Below are 27,977 nucleotides of genomic sequence, written 5' to 3'. Positions count from 1 at the left end.
AAATCAAAAGTTGCGATAAAATAAATTGTAAAATAGGCAAACAAACTCTGTTAAAAAGCCAAATAATTTGTTGGAATAATTTTCACAGGTGCAGCAAACATCACAGGTACAGAATAACGGTGTGAAGAGACTCTGCCTGCCTGCCATCACCTGGTCATTTGGCACCATGGCAGCAGTGACAAATCCATACAAAAGTAATACTTCCAGTACAAAATAGAGATTAAATCATTGTAGAAAATACCAACACAAGGCAAGTTGTTAAGACTGACATAACAACTCCACCACTACCACACACAGTCATGTTTTTTTTATCATTTCAGGGGACTGGACTTGCATTAATTTCCTGAAAACCTATACCCTAAACACAACCAACATTTGCCTAAACCTACCTTTACCCTAATATTGTAGCGTAAAACCAAGTCTTTCCCCTAAACTTTAAGAATTTCTTAGGGTCTCCAAAAGGGGAGTCCCTATAATGTGACTGTATAAACAGATGTAGGTCCTCTTATTATGAGTAATACAAAGGCAGACACACACACCTTCACCGCTCCCACAGGGCCAGAACCACCATCTCAGATCTTTCTTCCCTAACACTGACTAATGAGCTCATGACGATAGATTTACCAAATCTCAGCTTTTCTTTTACAACAGAGAAATCAGGGTGGAACCACCAACGAGCAAATTTTACTTCCTCACAAACAATACTGAAGGAAGAAGTGGAAAAGAAAAGAAAAGAAAAGAAAAGAAAAGAAAAGAAAAGAAAAGAAAAGAAAAGAAAAGAAAAGAAAAGAAAAGAAAAGAAAAGAAATGGAAGAAAAAAACAACAACACAATCCTCTGGTGATCCAGTGATAAAAAATATATATATGCAAGATATTCTTAAGGAAACATAATATCACAAGCCAGCAGGTTCCCATTTTCTGTTTTTAACCATAACCTGGTAGTGTTACAGTAGTGGGAATATAGATGGTGACATTGCCATTGTTATTTATGGTATATTTTAATGAGTGCCTCTGCCTGTGTAATCATCCCTTTAATCTGCGCCACAGCATTTATGGAGTGGAATTTAAGACATTTAGTTCGTGAAGAAGCTCAGTCAGGTTTCTCCTTTCAGGGCCCAGCTTTGCCATGCCTTGCCACCTGAAGGGCACACACACATACTGTACATATGCACACACACTCAACTGTATCTCCCATTCTTCCTTAATCATCTCTCTTCTTCATGGATCCTCCCTCGCTATGTCCTGAGGTCTGTGGCATCTTTATAATCTGATCCTCCATCACTCTGTCGCTGGTCTACGCATGACAGGGTGGTGCAGCTTGATTGATTGGAAATACTGAACAATTTTGTACTTAAAAATAGCTCTGCTGATACAGACAAAGGAGTCACATCCTGGAGAAGGAGAGAAAAATCAACAGAACATCACACCTACTCAGTAAATGATGGCTTCTCCCTTGCAGGGTTGCTCAAAAGAGCAGTGTGAGAGACGTGTAGGGTGGAGGAACAGAGCCGCAATGATGCGAAAGGTGCAATATCACAATGCGTAGGGGAAATATTTCATTGCATCCGTTTAGCAAGTAAAAATAGAGTTGCACCCAATTATTATTTTCATCATTGACAGATTTTTTTTTAATATATATATATATATATATATATTTATGAACTGGCTAGTAATTTCACATCAGAAATTAACTAAAAACTCCCTTCACAATTTTCAGTAGTCTGAGGGTACATCTTCACATTACTTCTTTTTTCCAGTGTCCAATGTTTCCAACAGTTCAAACCCAAAATCACAATCAATTGACAATGTTGTGGAGTGACTAAAGTTTAATAATACAGGCACTAATATAATGCTGTGTACAGTATTCATGCATATTTAGATGTATGTGGCTGGGAGGCCTTCCATCTCAAACCTCTGTATGTTCCCTTGATGGATGACGGAGATGGTATCAGCCCATGTTTGGCATCTTCGTGGTTAATTGACTCATCAGTTAAATCCTCTGAGCCTTTCAGGACCAAGTAAAAACATGCTCTCAGATATCAAACTAACATATTGTATTTTTTTGTGTACGGATAAATCTCTTCACCTAAAATTGTTGATTTTGTCTTGTGTTTTTTTATTTTTTATTATAGCCTCTAAAAACAAATAAGGAAATAATTGTGTAAATAAAAACAAAAGTTTAATTATACCTAATGAAGTGTTTTAAACCAGGTGGTATGATCTGGAGAATGCCAGAAAACAACAACAACAACAACAACAACAACAACAACAACAACAACAACAACAAAAAGAGTTAAAGACATAGAAAGTAGGTGACATAAAGCAATCTCCCCTACTTCTCACATATTTCCCCAGATTTAATAAAGAGTAAAAGTCTCAATCCAGATCAGACACGTTAGTGATCTTTTGCCGTTTACAGTGATAGCCGGTGACAGAGGCAGCAGGTTGCTTTAGTGAAGGTGGAGACGCCTTCCTCCTTGTCCCCCTTCGCAAGGCATGCACAAGAAGAACAGGTGAGCACAGAGGAAAGGGGAAGGTTTGGCAGCTGGGGTCCTAGCAGTCTTTTCAGGCATTCATTATTTAGCCCATCTAAAAATACATCAGAGGCTGCCTCCCTTCCAGCACATGGTGCATCTGAATTTCACAGCATCCTGCTCTCAGCCGCGCGGTCTGATCTGAGGAGCTGCTTGATCTACTGTACATCAAGGTAACGCATGCCCCCCCCACCCCCACACACACACACATAATGCCACAGATGCAAAGAGACATGACTATATTTAATCAAAACAACAAATAAAAAATAACTAGAGAAAAAAATTCATACCGTGACATTTTATTGGAGGTATAATTGGAAGTTATCTGACATTCAATCACACTCTTAAGCTGAATCCTATAAACACATTCAAAAGCACAAATCAGTTGTGCAAGTGGGCTAATTGATGCCAACAGCACAGCATTGTGACAGTAATTTGTATACAAGCAAGCAGAGCTCACAACACCTCAAGAAAATTAACTGAGTGAACCAGATATGCCTCACAGGCAGCATCCTCTTAGCACCATGTATCCCTGATGAGTTTCACATACAGCCTCCTGTTAGAAAGTGCTCTGCGTCTTGGGCTTGTAATGTTAGACACAGTCCATGAAATCAAACATCTAACAGGTCAGAGATTGGACAGCACTCACTGTTAATTGCATTGGGGAGAGAATGTCAACTTAATTATTTCAGCCGGAGCTGGAAATGATGCCTCGCAAATCTATTAGACACGTATGCTATGCGAGTCATGTACTGAGTCTCACAAGTCAATAAGCAGAGTGGAGGACCGGTACTAATGGGCCAGCTGTGATTTAGAGGTTTGCCATACTCTGGTTAAACATTAAATTTGGTCTGATTAAGGCTGGACTTTGGTGTGTTCCTGAACTGAGTTGATGCTCACTAACAATAATTTAAAAAAAAAGTATACCTACTTCATTACTACTCAATAGGCTGAAGACATGTTGACCTGTTTTCACATGTAGTATAGTTGTCGCTAACTATAAACTATTTTATTTATGAATTATTCTGTTCATTGCCATTTTTAAACAGCGAAAGTTATATCATCAAATAGTTCATTTTATCCAAACAAACAAATGATCAAGAAAGGTATTCAGGTCAGAAAAATATAGGGCTGTAACTTACAATATTTTTAGATTGATCTGCGAACTATAGTCTTGATTCATCCATTTGTCATTGAATGTAGAAAAAAAAGGACAAATGATTATCACAATTTGTCAAAAACCAAGATGAACTCTTCAAACTGCTTGGTTTGCTTTATGAACAGTCCAAAGCCCAAATATATACCAGAAGTGCTGGAACCAGATCTGATAAGTCTGGTTATCTTGCTTGAAAAATTACAAATTGATGACAGATTATCAAAATAATTGCATATTTTCTGTTGATGATTTGTTTCAGCCTTCCATTAATATACAACAGAAAAATGCTAATATGTCACATATTTGGCATTTTTGCTCGATGAATGTTGAGCATAAGTTCCTTCTCAAATAACAAAAACATACAACTGAATGGTCTGCAAAGGAAATGATTTTACATAAAAGATTGTGGACTGAAAGGATCCAATCATTCATAGAAAGAAAGAAGTAACTGGTTAGTGATTTTCGGTTTGATCCAATTGAACCAGCTCTGGGTTTGAAGGCGAAGTAAACAGATCAATTCTGCATTTAAGCCCTTCATTGAAGAAGAAGCCCCTCTCAAAGCCAAGCACAAATCACAATCCACCTCACATGCACATTGCAACACCAAAAGACTGTCAATCCCAACCCAATACGATGCAAATCAACATCTAAGATCTTTCTGTGCAAGAGCGCAAGTGTATAACATATTCTCAGCATTGGCCTACATGTACACACAGACATCATGGTGGGGTTCAAAACTGCATACATAAGAGAAAATCCTGATGTATGCACTTATCACAAAACTCAGCACTATTCAGTATAAAAACGCTGCACAACAATTGCAGCCATGCCCCAGTTATAAGCAGGAACTGATGGGAACACAGCTTTGAGGGAGGTAAAGTATTGGCATGGGAAAAGGGACCAGGGAAAGGAAAAGCAGACGACTTCAAAGAGTGAATGTGAGCCTGTGGCTCAAAGCATGCTGATTGTACGTGACGTGAAATCTACAGCAGGATCTTAGCAGCCTGACAGAGCAGATGGAGATGAGATTTTTCCATCACTGAAGGATATATCTGATAACTATCAAACTTTGAGAAATATCGTCACTATAAAAAGAAAAAAAAACTCTGCTGAACCTGCCATTTAAAATTAAGTCAAACATTTTATGATATGAGCAACAAAAATGGCTTATGTACTTTAACTGTCTTAAATCTTGTTTGGAGACAGATACAGTTTTTTTTGCCTTAGAACTCACAATGTTAAGCAGAAATAAATAAATAAATTGTAAAAAGAAGCACCAGTCAATCTTTTTCATCTGCCTACATGCTGGCAAACTTATGAGAGCAAGACATGTCAGCAACTGACAACCTAATGACCTATGACCTAATTACTCTCATTGTTTAACAATCGTATCAAGGTCAAATAAAAGCTTCAATTTAGGATCCCGTTACAAGTTGGTTAAATGATTCAATAAACCTGCAATAACTGATCTTTTTGGCCACTTAGGGGCTCGTAAAACTGTAAATACAACACTGACATAAGAACCTCCAGTTGTTTCATTAAAAGTGATAATGTGTCCTCCTCTCCTGTGGAGTACCAAAAGGCTTGATATTAGGCCCTACTTTATTTTCCTCATTATGTTTCGTTTAGAGTATATTGTTAGAAAATAATTATTTCCATTGTTATGTTGATGACACCCAGCTGTATCTCCCACTGAAACCTGATGATCCCAGTAGATTTTTGTTTGTTATTGTTTGTAAATCTGTTGATAGTTGCTAATCATTTTTAATGATGTACGTGGTAAATTAATACATTTTATCAGTATGCCTTGAAAAACTGAATGGTGCTCTAGAATACTCCCTTAGACTGGTTTAGATCTTCTTTATAAAACAGGTCTTTCATAGTTATTGTTGTGGATGCTGACCTGTGGTGTTCCCCAAAGCTCCATCCTTGGCCCCCTGCTGTTCTTTATCTATATGGTTCTACATAATTTGCAAATATAAATATTGTATATATTCATTGTAATCTCAATGAGTCTTCCATTAAGAAAGGGTTAGGAAAGCAACCTAAACCAACTGTTATTTTGTCTCTGATATTAATTGTTGGATGTCGCAGAATTTCCTATATTTAAATGAAAATAAAACAGAAATGAGCATATTTGCTCTCCCTCCTGTTATTTTATTTCAAACCAACAGCTAAAAACCTGGGGATAATTTTTGACAATGACGTTTGTTTTGACAACAAGTTACAAGAGTTGTTCAGTCATGCCTCGTTTAACTGAGGAGCATCATTGAAAAGCCAAAACTCAATGTCACGCCTTAAAAGTGCTGCTTGGCTTTTAACTCATTAAAAAGAGACAAGATCACATAATTCTTTTCAAGATTCTTTTCACTGGTTACGAGTCAGTTTTAAAATTCACTTCTAAAGCACTTTGTGGCTCAGCTCATGGTTATGATGATGAAATACTGCGGCCCTACAAGCCACAAAGCAGCCTCAGATCATTGGGCAGGGCTCCTCGGGCTGTTCCTAAAACCCGGTTCAAGATCCGGGGCTTTGCTCTCAGGCATCTTACCTTTGAAACTCCCTGCCTGAAGATCTGAGGCTTTCAGTGTCAGTAACGTTTTTTACATCACTATTTCTTTAAAATCACGACTTTTAATTTATCATTGAGATCTCTACCTGCACATTGTTTCATGTCATTGACATTATTTTTATATTTATCTAATTGTACATTGTATTGTTGTTTTAATACATTTTATTTTCCCCTACGGGTTATAAAAATAATTTCATAATACCATTGTTATAAAATGTAAGGACATTCTGATAATCTGATCATGGAAGATGGAAATCCCAACCCTTCATTTGAGCCAATTGTTTATGTATTATTTTCTGCTGTAAAAATTGGTCTAAAAAGGTTTAAAGTCATCTATAAAAGGTGATGATATTATCTGACTATATTCACTCCACAACCCTTGAATGTAATTCTGGCAATTACCCTGTATGCAAATCCTGATTATGAACTAGAATAAATAATAACTAGACAAATTAGGGATGTACCTGTGAAATGTCAGGGCTGACACAGTAACAGACCACTCGGTTTATTGACAGAATACAATATGAATATTAACTTTGCAAATACAAAATACGAGGAGGAAAATGTCATTTTTGAGATTGAAAAGTATATTTTTCTAAACAGTGTTTAAAGAGCCTTAATCGTTTTTACAATTAAGAATTGATTAGCTTATTGTACCACTTGTTTGTAATAATAAATTTTAATCAATAGTCTGTAGTAATAAATAGAATAGACTAATTGTTGACAATGCAATAACTCCCAATTGACAAGCATGTACAGGCTACAAAAACCTACATTAATCAGCTGAATTACAAAAAAAAAAAGTATAGATATTTGCAAAATAGATTGTTGATAAATTAAAGTAAAAAGGGCAACCAATTAATTGTTCTGTCTTTTAAAATAGGAATCTACCCTGAATTTGTACCTTTTTATGAGTAAACAAAATAACTTTTAGCTTTGTACTGTTTTTTTCTGTCTTGTTAGAGAAAGCCGAACATTTCGCCTCTGAGAATTAGTCAGAGGTATTTTTCAGTAATCTGTGATTTGTCAATTTGTAGACCAAATTTATAATGAAAATCATTGTTTGTAATATTGATACACTATGATAATACTAAACTTAAATTATGGAATCTATATACTTTTCCCCACCACTGCAAGGGCAAAACAGGTAAAGAAACAGGTACTGATATTTTCTGGTAAATAAACTCTTTTGGATCTGGAAATACAGGCTCAGAGAGGAACAGAAACTAGCCAGAGGTGGATACAGCCTCCCCCTAAACCAACAGTGCAACAGGCACATCTAGTTATTCTCCTCAGCTCTCTACTCTTTCAACAAGAGCTGTGCACTCATGTCCAGCTCTCCAGCAGACAATGGACTATTTATCTCGACCCTCTCTCCTTCTCAGCTCCCGGGACACATGTGGGCATGTTCATTCACCCACCTACACGCATTCACACGCACAGCTCTTGATTCCATCTATGTAAGCACAATGCAAGCATGCATTAAGGGCGGCGAGTAAAAAAAGAAAGGCCGCTTTCCTTTTCACAAGTAAAGCTTGAGTGATCTACTCTTCCACTCGAGGCCAAGTGGTTCAACACAGACACGTACCATAGCACGGTTCCCTATGGCAATGCAGGAATAAAAGCAAGTGTTTGTGTGTGTGTGTGTACTTGTATTACTCACGCTGTGGGGTCTGTTTATACAGTCACATTATGGGGTTCTCTCTTTCCATAATGTAAATCGTTACAATTCACTATGAAGACTTGGTTTAAGGTTAGGGTCAATTAGGTTCATGTTAGCGTTGGTCAAGTAGCAGTTACGGGTGGGGTTGTAGTAAGTCTCCTGGAAATGAATGTAAGTCAATGTAATGTCTTCTGAAGTGATAGGAATGTGTGAGAGACTGGGAGTACAATACATGCGTGTACAAAATGTTGGTCTGCATGCACTTATCTGTGGAAGGGCCAGATGGGCAAAAGAGAAGAACAGAGCCAAATAAAAAAAGGATGATAGCAGAAAAAAGAGAAGAGAAAGAGGGGAAATGGGGAAATGGGGAGAGAGGGCACTTGGAGCGGAAATGCTTCAGTGCCTCTGCGGCTTGCCACCTCGTATCACGGAGCATCCACTGACAGATGAATGCAGGAGAGCCCAATAATAGAAATGCTCGGGAATAAACGCCCGCATAAAGGGGAGGAGCTCCAGCTTGCGATTTGATGCGTGAGGATGGCAGGAGGTAGCCAGGGGTCAGCCATCTCGACAAACAGCTACCCATCTGAGGGCCCGATGGCAAGCACAGGGTGGCAAGCAAAAACCTGATTTAGGACTGATTATCAGTAAGACTGGTTACCTTTTTAGTTCCACAAATTAGGCTTAAATACTATTATCATAGAAACTTGAGCTGAGACTTATTGGTAGGTCATTTTATTACGTTACATGTGCTTTATTTCTAGAAGTTGATGCAACAGCCAAGGGTTATAAACAAATTGTTTCTTATGTGAGAGCAGTTGGCAAAGCCACATTACCAAAGTGTCTTTGACCTGACAACAGCCTGTTCTATTAAATTGTGGTAACAAATACACATATTTACATTGCCTATTGTCTGTTTTTTGTTGAAGTATGAATTACCAAATGGGCTCACCAGGCACAACGTCTGATGGGGTTTGGAGTCCCCGAAGTTAAAGCCTTCCCTTTAAATGACTCCTAATATTTCTCACAAGGCCCCAGTCATATAACAATTGTTCACACCTAAATCTGATCCAAGACCTTTCATACTGATATTTAAAAATTAGCAGTGGTACTCATAACTTCATACATTACATTGTAAAAAGAAAACTCCTGTCATCAGCTCTATAAATAAAATTTGCAACAAAAACGTTCCCTCCCAAAAACACATCTACTTTTATGTGATCTTTCATTCAGAGGAGCTCATCACAAAAGGAAGAACATTTTACTAAAAAGAAAATGAGTGAAGTGCTTCAAATCTGCTTGACAGCAGACTGGCTCTTCTTTAAAATGTGCCATATGGAGGTTATTGTTTACATTGCGTGTTACTCATCAAAACACATGGTGCGTATCCTTGAGATCACAAATACACAAAAAGTGCATTTCCCTCCTCATAAAACATTTGCAAACCTAATTTTTACTAAATGTTTAAAACCTGCATTGTTTAAGTTCCTGTTTATTCATGAGAAGTATTTGTTGGCACATTGCTGCATATCTTACAACATTCCCGCCACCAGTACGTCAGTGGAATAATGTGTAGACACGAACAGGAATGAATATTATGTCACGCATCAAACAACAAAGGGGTGCCCAATAAAGTGTTCTATAGCACAATGAGTGGTCAAAAACTATAAAGGGTTCCTTTAAAGAAATAACCAGTTCTTAATCTAAAAATGAAATGCTGAATTTATCACTAGAAAACATCTTTGCTCTCAGGGCTTTATCTGTTACAACATTACTTGAACTGGAATGACGAGTAGTTGATAGTGCATGTTTGCTCATGTTAACTATGACAATACAGCGACTTTGACAACTGTATGACACTTCCATCAACCTGTAGATTTGTGGCCACAGTGGCAGTGGTTGTCTATAATTTTACATAACATTCTATAGTATTTTTGTACATTATTTGTGGATGTTATATCAGGTAGCTTTTAAATTTTTAGTATGACGAAAGTACTGAAATTAAGATGCAGTTGTCAACCAATAACAGCACTTTACAATTATGGTTCATCCGAAGAATGTCAAAATACAAAAGTATGCGCAAAATATATCGAAGCTCTTCCCATCAAAAAAAGCCTTTAAATTGTTTATCTTTCAGATGTGTATTTTTTCATACTATATACTATCCAAGGTTTTGGTATTGGACATTTTGAATACTTTAAAATGTTTTCCATAGGTAGCAGTTTAGACATGCTTTGTCATGGTTATCAGAGTATAGTTAAAGTAAAAGTTATACTGTCATGTGCACTCCTCCCTGCTTTTTAGATTTTTTTTCAACCTTTCTTTCTTTTATCCTTGATGAAAACTGGTTAAAACGTCAGTGCAGTGTCCGCGTACTGTTGGTGTTTTAGGCTGAGCTTACGTAAATTTAATACAGGTAGAGGTACTAGGCTGCTGGGATTCTTTCTGCATCTGTGTAAAGCTATTATAATAGATGCCAAAGTGAAAGGAGTTATAAGAGGGCATTGGCTGGTTCTGGAAAATTAAATCCAGCTCTATCACTGCTGCAATTGCTTTTCAGACATAAACTGGAAGCCTCACAGTGTGAAATCCCCTACCACATTATGACTGTAAAATAGCTTTACAAATTCCCATGCCGCTGAATGGCCCTCCAAATATATAAAAAAAAAATGATGATGGTTTTGGATACTATTTTGTTTAGAGGTTTTAAACATATTTATGATTTAAAGGAGGATGACTGGGGGGGATTTGCAGGAAAGTCCTGTTCAAATATGAAGCTGGGGAACATCACTGGTGTGGCTGGGTGGATCTGAATACCAATGTTTTAATCACTGGCTTTACAAAACAAGATGATTCAGCCCATTCTGCACACAAAGGCAGGCAGGGCCTTGTAGTAGCAGCTTGTTCTTCTCCACACCTGTGGTTCAGACACGTTGTGGAATTCAACTACCAGGATAATCGGTCAAAAAACAATCCCAGTGTCTTTACTCACACCTGTTCCTCTGTCTTGCCCATTTATAAGAGTTTTTCCTCTGTAGTTACAAGCGGTGACATAAAGTAAGTCATACAGCCAGTGAAGCCACTAAAGGCGCAGACATTAGTTGATGTTTCTCTCCGACACATGTGCAGAGGTAACCTCGCACGTGAACATTAGACATCCCAAAGCTATCTCTGTCCTGAATGTTGCAAGTTACATGGAGTGTCCAGTTGGACTTCATGTCCTGGCGGGGAGATAAAAAGGATTGTGGCCAAACATCCATGTTGTAGTAAAAAAGATATGCTTAAAATGTCAGACTTCATACATGTTTGTCAAAGCCTCTGAGATCTGAATATTTTCAAAAGAATGTCCAAAACCCTCCGTGTGATACAAAATACAATATAATAAAAGTCAATTATTTGGTTAGAAAGCAGCTACCACTGGAGACAATTGGGGAGACGCTACCAGACACCTCGTGTATTTCATTTGATTTGTTTATTTTATTATTATTTTCAAAGTTAAAATCTCAAAGATATCTGTTTTGTTCCCTTTGGCAGCACCTATGGCTATACACGGTAATTGCAGCTGTGTTTTTGCAATTCACAGTTTGTTTTTGCAAACTGTGATGCTTATGGGGTGCCCGTCAGGTGGCCGCCTGTAGCATCAGCTACGTCCACCCTCTCTGGTGGAAAGTCCATTTCTGGGTGATGGGAAATGCGTTACTAACTGTGCTGAGCTGGTAATGTCCCCAGACACCCAGCTTGTTAGGTTCTTGATACTGACAGTATTAAGAACGTCAGTGAGCCAAAGGCTCAATCAATATTGTGTTACCTCACAGGGTCAGATAGTGACTTAAAGGACATTTATCTAAATGAAAATATTGAAGATGACTACCAGAAGTCAAACTTTGCAGAAAAAAAATGGTGTAACCAAAACAACATTTGGTACTTCACTTTACATTTGAATTTTTGTTTCGGAAACAATTCAAGAAATTTAAATATGGTGAAATTGAACTTGAGTTTGAACTGAATAACTCAAAGTGAGAGCGGAGGATATTGCTGTATACTAAATCCCTTCCTATACTTATCAAAATACCAAAACTGAAAACAAATCTGTTACTGTACAACTTTTTAAACTCCACTCCTTTAATTAACCCTGCAAAATATTACAAAACAAGACTTCTTCCAGTGTGAACTTTTGCTGCCATTTGAAGCTGAGCTTTACTGATGAAGCTTTGTAGATGAATACACAACAGACACTTTATGTACAGAATTGTTTTTTTCCTTCGTAGCTTACCAGCTAGACCGTGAAATTAATTAATTTACTTGCGATTTTCGTTCCCTTCAAAAGGTCAGCGAAGTAATTAAATCAACTCACACACACCCTTCTGCTGAGAAAGAGAAAGAGAAATAAAAAGGTATCCAACAACAACCTTGCACATTCAAAGGTGCTACTGGTTCAACTGGTTTTCATCAAAAAGCTTTCTGACTGTTGAGGCGCAGCCTCATAGATTCCATACATGCCACTGAGGTGTGTTCAGCCTGCTGACAGCACATAAACCTCACGCTCCACATCAGCCTGACAAGCACTCATGTTGTCCTCCGGTCACATAATCCTGAGCTCCTCTCTGGCCTGTCAATAAGCTTGTCACAGTGAGCAACATCCCTGTCAGGAAAACCAATGACTGGCTACAAGGCTGAAAGGACAGATGGATAGATATATAGATGGATAGATGGCGAAGTGGACATATTTGTCTGCGTTTCCCTACTAAGTGCCTACAGTGCAACAGTAATCCAGTCTATTTACACAGATCAATTTTAGTTTTTATGTTCCAGAGAAACAAAATTAATTTGATAGTCTGTGACCCTGTAACAATGTGAGATAGCTTGCCAAATTAAGTAATTCCCAGGATTGTATGGTTCTTTCAATCTTGCATTCTTCTACTGTTAATATACTCTGAAAAATTCCGACTGCAGAGGTCCTTCCAGGGCATCTGCCTCACAAACTGATATATATCGGCAATTCTCAACCACAAATGGGATTTTTATCAATATCAAAATTGGAGTTTTATTTCTTCTCACAAAACAGCAAAAGAAAAATATTCTGTTTTAAGTTTTGGTGCTTCAGAAGTACAAAATAGAATACTGTGCACATAATGGTATTGATGTACACCTTATGGTGGACACGTGCAATTCCTGACGTATCCAGCAATCACCTTGCACGTCTTAAATGAGCTGGAGATCTTTTATAATGAATTTTGTAGAGACAGAATACAAGGCTTTAATTTTATGAGAACAACATTGAGACAATAGATTGTAGGATTCATCAAGCAAGGGTGCTTCTGTGCTTTTGAGGAACGGAAAAACAACATGAGCTTTTCAACTCGTTCTTTTCGAGTTAATTGGATATCATATGAAGTGTAAAATAGAGAGAAGAGTCAGTAATTTATGCAATATTCTATTTCCTTTAATTTAATAATGTACAAAAATGTATCCTCATAAGTGATTCTATTCATTATTAAAAAAATGACAGCAACAAACAAGGAAAAGATGGGTATGAGCACTCACTTCGCAATATTGGAGGGAGCTAAAAATGTCATTTTCATCATGCATATTTTAAATTAACTTTTAGCGACACTGCCTCTGCTGCCCTCTACATTAGTCTACCCAGAGAAAGCATTTCTGTTTTATTAACTGTTCAAATGTCAGCCTGCAAACAGCCACTATCGCATACACTCCTTAATAAAATTACTATGGCTAATGTGAGATTCTCATTTTAAAGTAAAAACACCATCATCCAATGCAAGTTAACTGGAAATAAACTTCCGCTTGACAAGACAGCCCGACTGCCTTTTGTCGAATTCCATCGTTGCCACGTTCCACTTAACTGTTTTGTGTGCGCATGTGTGTACACGTGAGTGTCTTTTTGGATTTGTTTATAGGTACAATCATATCTGGGTGAATGCTAATGGCAGGGCTGCTCAACCAGGTATAAAAACAGCCATCCAGACAGACTGGGGCTCGGGGTCAGAGGCAGCCATGTCAAAACACACACAAGCTCAGTCTGTAATGAATCAGAGCAGAGAACGTGATGCCACACTGCATCATCTGGCCTGAAGCGCCAAAGCACAACCCCAACCCCCTGAACGAACACTAACAATTTGTGAAGTGGTACATAACTTGATTTCATAAAGTTCAGCTTTAAAAAAAAAAAAAAAAAAAAAAAAAAAAAAAACTTTAAAAACGTACATTAAGATTTTATGTCTTTCAATAGATATTTTACAAAAACCCAAAGTGGTAAAAAATATACATATTTTCACAGGAATTTGTTGCATATCTGTTCATTTTGAGATCTATTCAAAACAACAAAATTCCATCAGAAACATTATAATCAGGATACTGAATTATCTGTATTTTTTTTTTGCGATTTATTTTCAAGGTCTCTTTGACTTATATGACAGTAAACTGAACACATTTAGAGTTTGACAAAACAAACAATTTGTTGATGTGACCCTGGGTTTTCGATATATTTTTCCATAAAAAGCAAATTACTCATCATCAATTGAGAGAGAAAATAATCAGGGGATGAATTGATCAAGGAAAAATAACAGTCAGCCGCAGCCCTGTAACCATGCAAGTGTCTATTACCTGATGCTCTGTATACCAGTTTATATAATAAGGTTCTTTGTTAGTTTGAAACTGTGTTCACATCTCGCAATAAAAACGGTAGTTATGCGAGACAACCTGACTTCTTACTTAAATGTCTCAGCAGCACAACAGGCCTCGACTTGCACAGATGACAGGAGGTCAGACAAAGAGAGGAGAAACAGAGGGAGTGAACAGATCAGTATCAAATTTTCAGAGGGAAAACCACAATTTGTGACGCATCACTGGCGTTGCACAGGAAATTGCAGAGCAAAATGCAACAGAGCAGAGAGCAGCAAGCCCTTCAACAAAGGAAGAAAAGTTGACAGAGGAGAATGTTCGATTGTTACATTTTATTGCCCGCTTTGCTACCCCAGATGTGATAAAAGCCCGTCGGCAACACCTGCTTGTGTGAGCACACAGACATGTTTTAATTTAGAGACTGTGCTGACACTTAATGTCTACACTCACACTAAATGTATATGGTACAAAATGCAGCTATATGATCTCAAGTTTGTTTGAAATGCAGATGAATCAGAGAAGTTGTATTCCAGTGTGAGAAACAAATCTTTGAGGCTCTCGCATATTGTAAGCACACAGAAGGGAAGCAGCAGCAGCCGGGTGGCAAACTCACTTCTAATTGATGACTGTCTCTTTTCAGTATGAAAACTTTTTCAAAGGTCTGTTGTAGGTTTTTTTAACTATGATGGTGCTTTCTTTTGTGTTGATCCTAACAAATAAAAACTTTCGAATTTTTCAAATCAGTTTTACTTAATTATGAGAATTAGTTTGCATCAGTTCAGATCCTTTTTATGCCGGACATTATTCATCGGAGTGCTTTGAGACACAATTTTCACAAATTACACCTGACTCAGCATTGTACCTTGCATGCTAAGGCTGGTCTGCTTCACCGGACACTGTGTATGCTTAGTCAGTGCTATATAATTATTTATAAAGGCCACTTTAGGAAAGCTTACTTCATATTCATGAGTCTAAATTAGTCAGAAATGTGGCGCTTAGGAGGGTCTGAGTACCAGGATTCATCTTTGCCAACAGTCTTTAAAGCTTAAATATAGTAAGAAAGCTTTCATCGTCCTCAACTGAAGAAACGGTCATGACTATTACATTTAAAGAAGAACTTTCTCTTTATCAATAGATAGATAGTGTTTTATGCCATATTATATCTTATATACTTTGTTGTAAAACATTTTTTGTAAAATGCTTTTTAGTATACCACTTACAGAATTGGTGTCAAATAAAGAGAAATAACGAAGTGTTCTGTGGGTCATTATCACAATGTGACCTCAACTTAAACTTAGCAACTTAATGAAGAAAAGTTTTTTCCCCAAATCACAAAACTGAGCGAGAATTCTACTTAAGAGAGTTCATCATCATAATGAACTAATACAGTTAAATGATTTATACATAAGAAATGAATCACAGTTTAACACTGCAATTTAAATAGACGACAGGAAATTAACCTCAACCCTAAAAACTGCCATCCGATAGAAGAAACTCATTTTTATAACAGGAAGCAATACAAATGTAGGAATACATTTTTTTTAGCAAGCTACTGAAGGAGAGGTTGAACTATGAGAGAACCTAGTTTGAAAACTAAAAAACCTGAAGCCCAACGGCAGCCTGGTTTTAAACAAATTCAGCTCATAGTAATCAATCATACAAAATTAGCAGCGTGAAAGCATCATAACATTTGTTTGTAAAATAGGCTAAGCTGCTACGAGAACGTCGTTCATAATTACCATCAAAGCAAATTAATTGCACATTGCGGGCAGCAGCTTAGGACAGGAAACTAGCAATGACAAGATCTGCGAAAAAGCAATAACACTGCCAGCTACTAACCTCATAATGTTAGTAAAGTGATACTGCCATGCACACACAACACTGACTGAAAAAAGCCAAGACATCAGTCCACATTAGGCATATTAGTATGAGCAGCAAATATTCTGAATTTGATTTGATTTGAAGTGGAGCAGTACTTCCCACCATCTCCACTCTCAAAGGAATAAACCCTTTGGGAGGAAAAGCTGTTGTTCGAAGCTGCCAACAGCAGGACAGAAGGCTTCGAGAGTAAGTATGAGGCCCGGACTCCAAAAAGCTGCCCCGATAGCATGATTATACTACTGGGAGCAGCAACTATGATGACAAATGTTGCAGTATTACAGCAAGGTTAGAAAATGGCCAAAGTAAATGAGTGTTTGAAATAGACAGCCTTATTCCAATGTACATATATACGGTATACACTGTACATGTATACAAGTTGTTCCTCTGCTAAATCTGACAGAGCTCCTCCAGCACCAGCTGCCACCACTCATCTCCGCCTGCTCCTCTTACAAACCGCAGTGGAGTCACACTTTTGACAGGGGAATTGGCTATAGAGGCTGAAAAACATAATGAATTAGATGTTAATCAGCACAAGCCACTTTACTTCATGATTTTGTTTTGGTAATCAATCAACAGTGAAACATGCGCTTTATACGATCCGATGTAAAGACACTACATTCTTTCTCATTTCTAATGAGGGAGGTGATATTATGGACCATAACAGGTATTGCCAAAATCATGGGACCATTAATGCTTAATCTATAAATAGGAATTATGATGACAATTTATCTGATACAGACAGATTTACAGGAGGACTTCTACATCTCATATGCTTCAGAACTGTAACACAACTGTGATAACACCATTAGAATATAAAGCAGTGGACTGTTATAAAATGCCTTCCTCTTCCTGAATACCACAACTGTATATTACACAACAGAATTAACCACAGCTGTTAACAACCATGGTTCATCCATCTGTCCCCTCCCTGATGCCCGCCCTTCATCAGTTGGGCCGACTGTGTGTAGCAGTCTCTAATCAGATTAGGCAGTGACTGGGTAACTGGGCCTTCTGCATCCACCCATCACTCTATCCCACTGTTAACAACATCTGCGTCATGTGGAGAACCATGTGCGTGCTGCGAAAGAAACAGATTAATGTGCCAGTGTGTGTGTGTGTGTGTGTGTGTGTGTGTGTGTGTGTGTGTGTGTGTGTGTGTGTGTGTGTGTGTGTGTGTGTGTCCACATGAGGACCCAAGTATCACAGCTCTCCATTTACAGTACATTAACAGGTCCTGTGTGTCTGTTGACAGCCAGTGTTGTCTCTTTTCAAGATGTGACAAAATACACACATCAATCACTGCAGACACACACGCACACACACACACACACACACACACACACACACACACACACACACACACACACACACACACACACAAACTACAGTCATCCTTTTGTTACAGTTCAGCCACCCAGGTAGCCGGCATGCTTCCATCTTTGTTTTGTTGAGGAAACAGAGGTGCAACTTGAGAAGTCGGTTAAAAATTCATTTGGAAAAACAAGTATTTTTTTTTCATCTCGATGGCTGAAAAATCATCTCAGAACAATGGTGAGGGTTTTTTTTTTAGAAAACCTTGTTGGTTTTTCAAACATCACTGGTTAATTGGTTACATCTGTGACCCAAATGAATGTTAATCCAAGAGACACAAACTGGAGCATGAGCTATACTGCCACTAAAAACCGAGTAGCCAGGATGGGCAATATGAGATATGAAAAAGTTATATTACCATCTTCCGCGATGTATTTTTTATTCCGTCATCATAACGGAGGCAATGATAAATAATTTTTGGTGATAAACAAATGTGAGATTGAGTAGAGGCTGCAGTATAAACATTACAAAGACAAGCTTGAATAAGTTATACACTAGACTTTAGAAAAAATATCATTACCCGACCTGACCCAGAGGGAGAGGAGAGGAGAGGAGAGGAGAGGAGAGGAGAGGAGAGGAGAGGAGAGGAGAGTTATAGAAGGGACTCTACACTGGGTCCCCAGCATTGATGTCATTTATCATTGTGTCGTTACTGAATCAGAATCTAACAGGTCAAATATAACATCCCCACTTTCTGGGGCAGTATGTTAAAGAGAAGGCAACGCAAAGTCAAAGTCAAACAGAATGCACCTAGATTATCTCCCACTTGACAGAGAGGCACAAGAGAGAGCACATCCTGGTGATTAGGTGCACTGAGATAACCCTGAGACGGCGATGTGCCGCCTCTGGGAGCCGACATCCGTGCTCCTCACCCGGTAAAGGGCTCTCCAGCCACTCCGATCCCGCTTGCCACGGCCTGGCCTGATCCATCCTGTTTCAACCCTAATGTCTCATTGGCATTCAGTCACATGCCTGCAGCAAGCAGCGAATGGAAAGCCTGGCAATAGCTCGCCGCTATTAAGATTCTACAAAGCCAGCCGTTCCCCTGCCGCCACGAGCACACAGCGAATCACACAGCCAAGGAATAATAAAAGAGCTGGGGAAGGGATGAGCGTAACAGCTGGGCCAGCCAGTCACACAGCCAAGACACAGAGACAGGAAGAGGATTTTGGTATAAGGATTGAAATTCATAAAGTTTATGAGGGCAGCATCTTGGTTTTGCTGTTCAGACTGCAGTCGCTAGTGAAAATGATATATTTCAAGGAGCTAAATCACCAGTGTAAACGCATAATCACACCGGCCCCACTCAACTCCCTGCATCCCACCCTCAGTCATCTGCAAAACCATACCGTGACCACTTCATGATGAACCACATTACTGGCAAGCCTCCCATCATGAGCCGCAGAGATAGCACCCCACCGGCCCATCACCCCTGCCTGTTTATGTCAGCCTATCAACATCCCTCCAGAATCCTAAGCTGCTTGCTAATCACCCTTTGAAAGAGCAGACTAATTCAGATGTCAAGGCCCATTACCTGTGAGCTGTCTAGAGGTGACCTGAGCCCCCTATCTTGCAATGATAAACACCAGTTGGAGGATAATGCACATCTGGATAATAGGAAGGTGGGAAGTGACACACCAGCCAAGTGTGCAATCACTGAACGCAGCTGAAAAGCGGGTGCGTGGTCCATTACATGTAGCAATCACCGTTGAATAAAGATAACGTCCTTCATGCGCTCGGTCACTCAGCCGCCGTATGGTTGCTGAGCCTCTGGTAAAATAAACAAGGCTCTCTGACTGAGGAGGAGTGACTCCTCACCAAGCATCCCCTCCAATCTGCTCCCAGACAGTGACAGCATTCTCATCCAAAAGATGACCCACACCACACTCACATCCAGCCCACTGTGCCGTTTCCCCCCAAATTCAGTTTCACATTTACAGGATGTGACTGATCCACGCTGAGGAAAGATGAAAAAAAAAAATCTTCTGGGATTTTTTTTTGGACTCCTATTATGATCCTATTTTCACGATTATATATGGGTTCCTGCGGGTTCCAGGAGATAAAATGATACCATCATCTTTATATCATTTTTATGATACTACTGGGTGTCTGACAAGTATATTGGCATTTACTGTGTAAATAGATATAGATGATGCATTTAGAAAAAGAAATTTGCCATTTGTTACTCTATTAAATCTATATAAAAAAAAAAAAAGGTTTACAGCCAAAGTGATGGGCAGATAGAAGAGAAAAGAGTTTCTCAACAAAACAGGCAGAAGGAATAATGAGGGGGTAATGAGGGCAAAAAGGATGGAGGTCAAGGCAAAAATAACCACTTTCGGTGCCCATTATTCCTCATCTATGCAGTCAGCAGTGAAACCCACCCCACAACTGCAAATTTGTCACTATTAGAGCACATCGCACAACAAAAAAATATAACAAATGACTTCATAACCCCTCTAATAAATACATATTTACAAGGCCAGGATTAGAATTAGTCATTATATCACAGTCTGCACGCTAACAGGCATTTAAGACGACAACAGGGTCTTTAATTGGAACGGGGACTGAAGGCACAGAGGAAGTGAAATCTCCCAGAAACTCACAATTATAAAAAACACATCCCAGCAGAGATTACACATACTGTAAACACCCCAATGCTATTTGTATGCTTTATGGCATTATGACCAGTGCTGTTGTAAGCTGCTGTAGACAATGCTATTAGACAGACAATTCTATTCTCATGCAAGTTCACATAATGGGCTTTTTCCATGTGGTGTCGGAGAGGTTATGCTGTTTGCTTGTATGACCATCATCCCCTCACACACACAGACACGCACACACGCACACACACACACACACACACACACACTCACACACACACACACACACACACACACACACACACACACACACACACACACACACACACACACACACACAGCTCATTAAACACTGCCACCATGACCCGTGTCCACCACTCTCTACTCTCTTGGTATACCGTATAACCATAATATGCAGAGTTTTGACCAAAAGTGTATAAAAAGATGCTCCTATGACAACTAACATGAATCATTTCCTTCCACTTCAACAAATATGAACAGATGTAGAGGGAAAAAGGATTTATGCAAACTTTTACCATGCTTCTGTCCATTTTTTTTTAATGGAATCCAGCTGTTGGCATGAGAATAGGAAGTATAGTAATAAGCAACTATTAAATTCTGATGGCAGTTGTTGGCAATGTGCGGAAATCGACTAAAAATTATAGTGTACCAGGATTGCTACGCACTTGAACATACTCCAGTTCCTTTAATACATGCTGAATTACATAGATTTCTACACTGCACATTTCACATCTGCAGCACAAAGCAATCATCATGACCTACTCGTCATCATCGATCTCCAAACATACAGTTCCAACTCCACACCATGTAATCAAGCAGGCTGTTTACGTTGAGATTGTTGCAGGTGCTGATGGAGTGTGTGACAGGAGCTGCGCAGATTTGATTAAAGTCGGAATAATGAAAGAGAGCTGGAGCTCCGGGAGTCATGCTATGGTTTTCCACTGTAGCCTCCCGCTTTACTTTAATACCACCAGTTATCACGCGCATACACACGCACACGCACATCAGTGGAGTATCCAGCTCTACTATAAATGAATTATTGAGGACTTGGAGTAGGGGTGGGAGCAACTTTACGCTCGTTTGTTTGGTAGTCGCACTACGCCTCCTCCCACCTTCCCCCCACGCCAACTTCCCCCCTACCCCACCCCTACAAACACACTGCAAGGCATGAGAAAGTGGGCTCTCAACTAGGATGCTCTGGGATATTGGCAGCTCTGCTTTCCAACAGCATTAAGGGTAAAATGGTGCAATACTGCACCGATATTGAGTCTTGATATCTTACTCTGCCAGAAACAAAACTAAGAGTTGCTCCTGATGCAGAGCAACACATTTGACAAACATGCTTGTTATCAGAGGCACTAATTTTCTTCATTTCAATTTTGTTATGTCTTGCAAAATTCTGATACCTGAAATCACATGAGAAATGTAGAAACCATAAAAGCAGAAACAAGCACTATTACTGTATGAATGCAAAGAATTCTATCTCTTATATCTTAATCTGAATTGATTTCTTCGCCTTTGTTAATCATTTTATGTTGGAAATCCCTTTGCAACCACCAACATTTAAATCAACCTTGGAGCCAAATTCCATGGGTAGCGTTTTAAACCAATTGATTTTTAGATTTTAGGACATTTTACTCAATGTACTTGTAGATCCATGTGTGTGTGTGTGTGTGTGTGTGTGTGTGTGTGTGTGTGTGTGTGTGTGTACACATGTATTACTCACGGTGTGGGGACCTAAGTCTTTATGCAGTCACACTGTGGGGACTTGACTTTCTTTTGGTGACATAAAGCATCATTAAATTTTTGATTAAAATTTAATGAGAGGGTTAGGCAAAGGTGAGTCTGCATGAAATGAATGTAATGCAATGTCCTCTGAAGTTATAGAAACATTCACTTATGTGTTGTGTGTGTGCGTGTGTGCGTGTGTGTGTGTGTGTGTGTGTGTGTGTGTGTGTGTGTGTGCGTGTGTGTGAGTGTGCGTGCACGTGAGTAAAGACAGCAGCACTTCACTACATGCCTGACAGCTGCCTGCGGCACATGCACAAGATGCTTGATGAGAGTCACAGAGGACAAACAAGCATTATACCAACAAAATGCTTTGTAGGATGATGTAGTGAGAGGTCAAACAGATACAAAAAGCTGTGACCAGTAAATTAATGAAAACGAAGGAAAAACGGATATCCAGCCTCCCACCATGGTAGACCATGGTTAAGGTACATTTGAATGGCACTAATATGTTTAATTGATTTAATGATCTATGAGCTATATAATGTGGAATTTCTTTAAATGGTTTGATTAGCAATGCAATCGTAATTATAATCATCATATTGGTTAGGAGGCTCAAACGTGCACAATGCGTCATAGTCAACACAAGGCTTAAAATATTTTCCTTTATACCGTTTTACTGTATGTCTGATTCAAAGTGAACAGAGAAAAGAAGTACAGGGAACAGCAATGGAAATTAGCAAAACATTAATGAGGCGAGGTTAGAAGGCTGAGACTATCCAGCAATTGAAAAACACTCCTGTGACTTGTCATAATCGGGTGCTGTGGCAACTGTCTTGCATTTACTGTTCGACAGTCTCACTCAAGTGTTCCTGTGCAGCATGAACAATACCACACCAGCTGATGAGTGTGGTGACATGCGAGCGGCCCAGTGATGTTAACACAACAGGATGGCTTCAACTGTTTGCTGCTGTGCTTCTCATTTCATGCTCAGAGAGCAGTAAGCAATTGTTCCTGACCTTTTTTTGTTCTACGTAGCTCCAAACAATCATTAAATGAGCTCAGGGACTTCTTCATTAGAACCACCAGTCATCTTCCAAATGTGTTATTCTGAAAGCAATTTAAAGTGCAACAGTATTTGTGGCCATGCTTGCTACGACCAGCAGTGTTTGTACATCAGTGGGTCGGTTCACCATTTTGGTTCAAAGGGAAATATCTTAACAATTGTGTGACATTTTTGGTATCCAAAGGATGAATTGTTCTGACTTTGGCAATCCTCTGACTTAACCTCAAGTACAAAGTGCAGGTCAAAATTTTTGCATGAAATATCTCAACATCTACTAAGTAGATTGGCACAAAACAAGGTTTGAAGCAGTCAATCATGCCCCCCCCCCCCTTAGGCGAAAAGTAATAACTAAATCATTCAATTTTCTTCTTGCAGATGTTTCAACCAATTAACATGTAGTGTATACATTTCTGCTCACTTACTAACTAGTAGGAGGTGTGTATTGTGATTAATTGGTTGATTGTGGTTACTGTGACAATAAATATCCTCAACACAAACCAATTTCTGCGTTTATTTTCTTCCTGGACAAAAAAAAGTGAATATTTTCTTGTGTTTTAATTTGTTTCAATAAGCTGAGCTACTCTCAAACATTTTGATCTTCTACTATAAGTGCAGAAGGACTCTGTAGGACTAAGTAAATAATAGAAACTTCACATTTCTGCCAATAAAACACTATTTTAGCTTTCAGAATCTGTGTTTCCAGGAAGCAAATTATTTCAAAACAGAATACAAATCAAAGCTACCCAAGTTCAGTAATGTGTCAGGGTGAACACAATGTCTGGTTTTATTGTATGACATGAGTGGAAAATCTGTGTTGCTACCACGAAATGATAAAAGCAAATATGATGTCCACTGTGACAGATTACCCAAATTAAAAATCAGATGGTTTTCATATTATCGTGAAAATAACTGAAAACAAGAGGAAAGACACATTGAGCAATCTAGAACACTGCTTTAGAAAACAGTCAGGGCGGTAATAGAAAAAACACATTTGCATTTGATGAGTTATAACATGCAAAAGCTCTGGTGTGGTCCTTTAAAGTCATAGCAGAGCTGGTGTTTCAGTAAATACATTCACAGTCCCCTGGCTGATGCAATATTCTGTTTATATTCCATACACAGTGTCTAGTGGATGTTTGCCAAGTTTCATCTTCAATATTCTGTTTTACCAGCTTTTTAAATGATTAATGAGGCCAGAGGGAATTCACCACCACCTACAGTTTATTGTCTGTGATGTAATCATTTTCTATATGCACCTAATTCTTTATTCAGTCTTTTTCTAGCCAGCTGACACCAATCAGATTAAAGATATTTCCTACCAAGGGACGCCTGGCCTCGAAAACAGTATCTAGCCAGTTGTACACGACATACTGTAACAGGCATACTTAAGTAACAGCACAATTAAAAATCACAAGGAACTTCAATAGTAGCTATATAAGCATTAAACAGTCAATAAGCCAATAGCACATCAGCAAGATCGGTGCCCGGGTTTAAGCAGAGCTGAGCAAAACGAAGCACAGGCGGCGTCTTCTAAAAAACACCCATAATCACTTTAAACCCACTAAGAAAAAGCTCACTCAGCTTGAAATTACTTTCTTATGAGTTCTGTGCCAAAGGAGCAGTGTATGTGATGGCTCTACCACCTCATTCAGCTGATTGTTAGAACATCTTCAAGGCAAGAACAGATGTCTCAAGTTATTTGACCAGTCTCTCTGGGCTGCCGTATTCCCGCTCTCACTCTCAATCTCCATTTTCTTTTTTTTTTGCAGCCGACTGCGAATCTCCTCGCAGTGACAAAGCATCGCCTGTCAAGAGGATGATTCCATTGAGAGGCACTTTCTGATATGAGAGGTGCATTAATGTGATTAACCCACACTCACTATTGCTGTTTGATACCGGGGCTTAGGGGCTCATGTCTCTATTCTTCTCTATTGGCATGATCGGCAGGTACTGGAAAATATTATGCTGCTGTATGAGCAGAATCAGGTGAATCAAACTGTGATTAAGAGCGAGCAAGACACTGATCAACAGCAGCATTACTGCAGCTTTATACAAACTTAATTGCGTAATTTAATTTCGAAATTGAATGACAATTAAGAAGAAATTTGCCTCTGAAACTTAGTAGTTTACACGAACAGATGAATTATGCCATTCTGCACGCTTAATATGTTCTCATTATCACTGCAACAATTACCAAATGTTAAAATCAATAAAACGGCTATCATGTTACAATCAAAATACTGTTATTCGCACATCCCCAAGGTGTTGGGAGTATTTCGCGTAATTACTTAATTTCATTTAAACATTGCTGCAAACTGGTGACTACTGTTGGATTTTATGACTACATGAGATCCTCATTCCATCTGCCTGACGGAGACACAAAGAAGAAGCAACGTGCATCAATTTTAAACAGACACTTGTTTACATGTGTTTCATACATTCACGCAGCTAATATTAGCCTTCCGAAAGACAAAAGTAGGCTTGTTGCACGAGTTCCACTGTGTACGGCAACGTGAAATTATTCATTTGATGTCAGTCATCACCCATTCGGCTGCATATAAATGGCTACAGGTTGTACGTATGTTTTTATGGCACAGTGATTGAAGCTGCAAACATATACGAGGCAAGGCGGAGAAGAACTGTGCGGCAGAAAAAGGAATTATGGGATGCCATTCATTAAACTTTTCATCAGGCATCTTTTCTGATGCTAAGCTAGGGGTAACGGTAGAAATAGATTCCTATACTGAGCAATACAGCTTTTAATAGACTCATCTTCCAGCTTAATCAAAGATACCAGGGAAGTGGGCACATCCAGCTCATTGTATACTGGGGAATCTTGGCATAGGCTTAGTGTGAACTTCTTCATTTCAGAGTATGTATGATGTGAGAGCTCAGGTATTTGAGGGAAGCCTCTTGGCAGCCTCCAGAATATACGATGCACTACAATAAACTATAGAAAACTAAGTGAAATGCTGTGTGCAACTCTTTCTGCTCACATTCCTTTTTCGATCAATGGCTGAAACAGATAATAGCCCCCACAGAGACTTGCATCTTTCATCCCAACTCTGCATCCTTGTCTGTCTGTCTTTGCATCTCTCCACGCTCTCAATCTTCTCTCCAAGCTCTATCCCAGCTATCAGCGGCTGGATGGGAAGCCCACCAGCTCCAGAGGACGAGACAGGCAGGACTCAAGAGGATATAGGGAAGAGCACAGTGGAACATCTGGCAGACCCAAGGAGTCTGTCCGCAGCTGCTGGACGCCTTCCAGTCATATGACAGTTCGGTGGGCTTCCTGGTAACAGCTGATCCTCTTGGCCCACTGCCTCCATCAGAGTGGAGAAAATTCACTCGCTGACTCAATTATGGAAGAGGTGTGAATAAAACATGAGGCTACTACACAGGAATGTATAAACATGGTGCAGACGTGCACACAGGCACAATACGTAATCATAATATGTAAGAAGCCCATCTGTATGCTGACGCCACGGGGCTTAGTGAGGTCGTTTTCTCAAAACAGAACACCGAAGAGCATGTGATTGAAGGAGAGTGTGGACATCTAGGTCAGACCGGTAAGGTTGACAGTGAAGAAATATGTGATGATGAATTTTGCCATTTTTGCCACCTATTACTTCCCTATGAGCTTTAAAGAGCAAAAACAGCCTTGCGTGGGAGTCAAGCCTGGAGCCAAAGGCAGAGCCGATTTTCTTCCCATCTCTGTTTGTGTCTCTCTCCCGATGCTTCTCTCTCTCTCTCTCTCTTTCTCCCTCTGCTTCTTTGCATCTCTCACCCTCTTGCCTTGCTCTCTCGTTCCACCATGCCCTTTATTAATCATCCTTGGTTAGTGGGGCAGAGAGCGTGGTGTTAGGAGCTCTGGAGAGTGTAGACCCATGAAATACACGCACGCCTCCATGTGTGTGCACACTGATGGGCACTGAGCTCATGAATCTGGGAAAACATATTTTTCCATTTATCTGTTGATTGCTTAAAAAAGATTAAAACCGAATAATTTAGCAATAAAACATTGTCGGAAAACTCCCCAGAATGACAACATCACACATAAGCAGATACACCATGAGGACGCATGTGCACGCATCCAGCTGATCTTCAGGGATTCTCGCCTGAGGTCTTGGGACTCAGCTGCCGCTGCTGCTGCTGCTGTAACCTTTTGAGCAGTATTAGCTGTTTTTTAGACATTCAAGCTCCAGCATACAGTCAAAGTAAGGTCATCTCCCTCCCATGTAAAAACATTAAACGGTTCTACCAGTGCCACTGAAAACCCATCACTCAATGGCCCTTAGGTTGGGTCAGCACCAGAGCAGCAGCAGCAGCAGTATAAAAAAACAAGCGTTGAGATGTTGAAGCCAGCCTCCTCGGAGAGCTGGATGGGGAATGATGGGACAATGGGATACAACACAGCTAACCACCTCAGCATCTGTGGCCAATGGGCAGCAGAAGAAGTAGCCTGAATAATGGAGGATGTAATTAGGCCTACTTATATGCATGTAAGTGCACTTAGCTTAGAAGGCTCCGACTGGGCTGAATGCCATTATTACCATTATCACTATGCAATCTTCCCGAGAAAGTAGTGAGAGAATTGGGCAATTAGATGTTATGGGACAGCAGAAGTTTACAGTGGAAGTCTGGGAGATCCTTTGGAGTGCAGAGGGATGTGGTGGTGGCTGGACACAGCTAAACTCTGTATATTTACTTTTTGTGATCTATTTTGCAAAGGTTAATCC

At 39.4% G+C, this 27,977-nt stretch overlaps 1 protein-coding gene across 3 annotated transcripts in view; it reads right to left on the bottom strand.

Annotated features, from left to right (window-relative positions):
• The window catches only part of LOC138198119 (membrane-associated guanylate kinase, WW and PDZ domain-containing protein 3), a 116,588-nt gene that overhangs the window by 87,396 nt on the left and 1,215 nt on the right, over window positions 1-27,977 (bottom strand). The window lies entirely within an intron of this gene.

The sequence above is a fragment of the Embiotoca jacksoni genome, unplaced genomic scaffold, assembly GCF_022577435.1.
Source record: "Embiotoca jacksoni isolate LCO1_2020_lvr unplaced genomic scaffold, fEmbJac1.0.p SCAF_1, whole genome shotgun sequence".
Taxonomy (NCBI): Eukaryota; Metazoa; Chordata; class Actinopteri; family Embiotocidae; genus Embiotoca; species Embiotoca jacksoni.
Note: the sequence above shows the minus strand (reverse complement) of the source record. Positions and strands in the feature narration are given on the sequence as shown.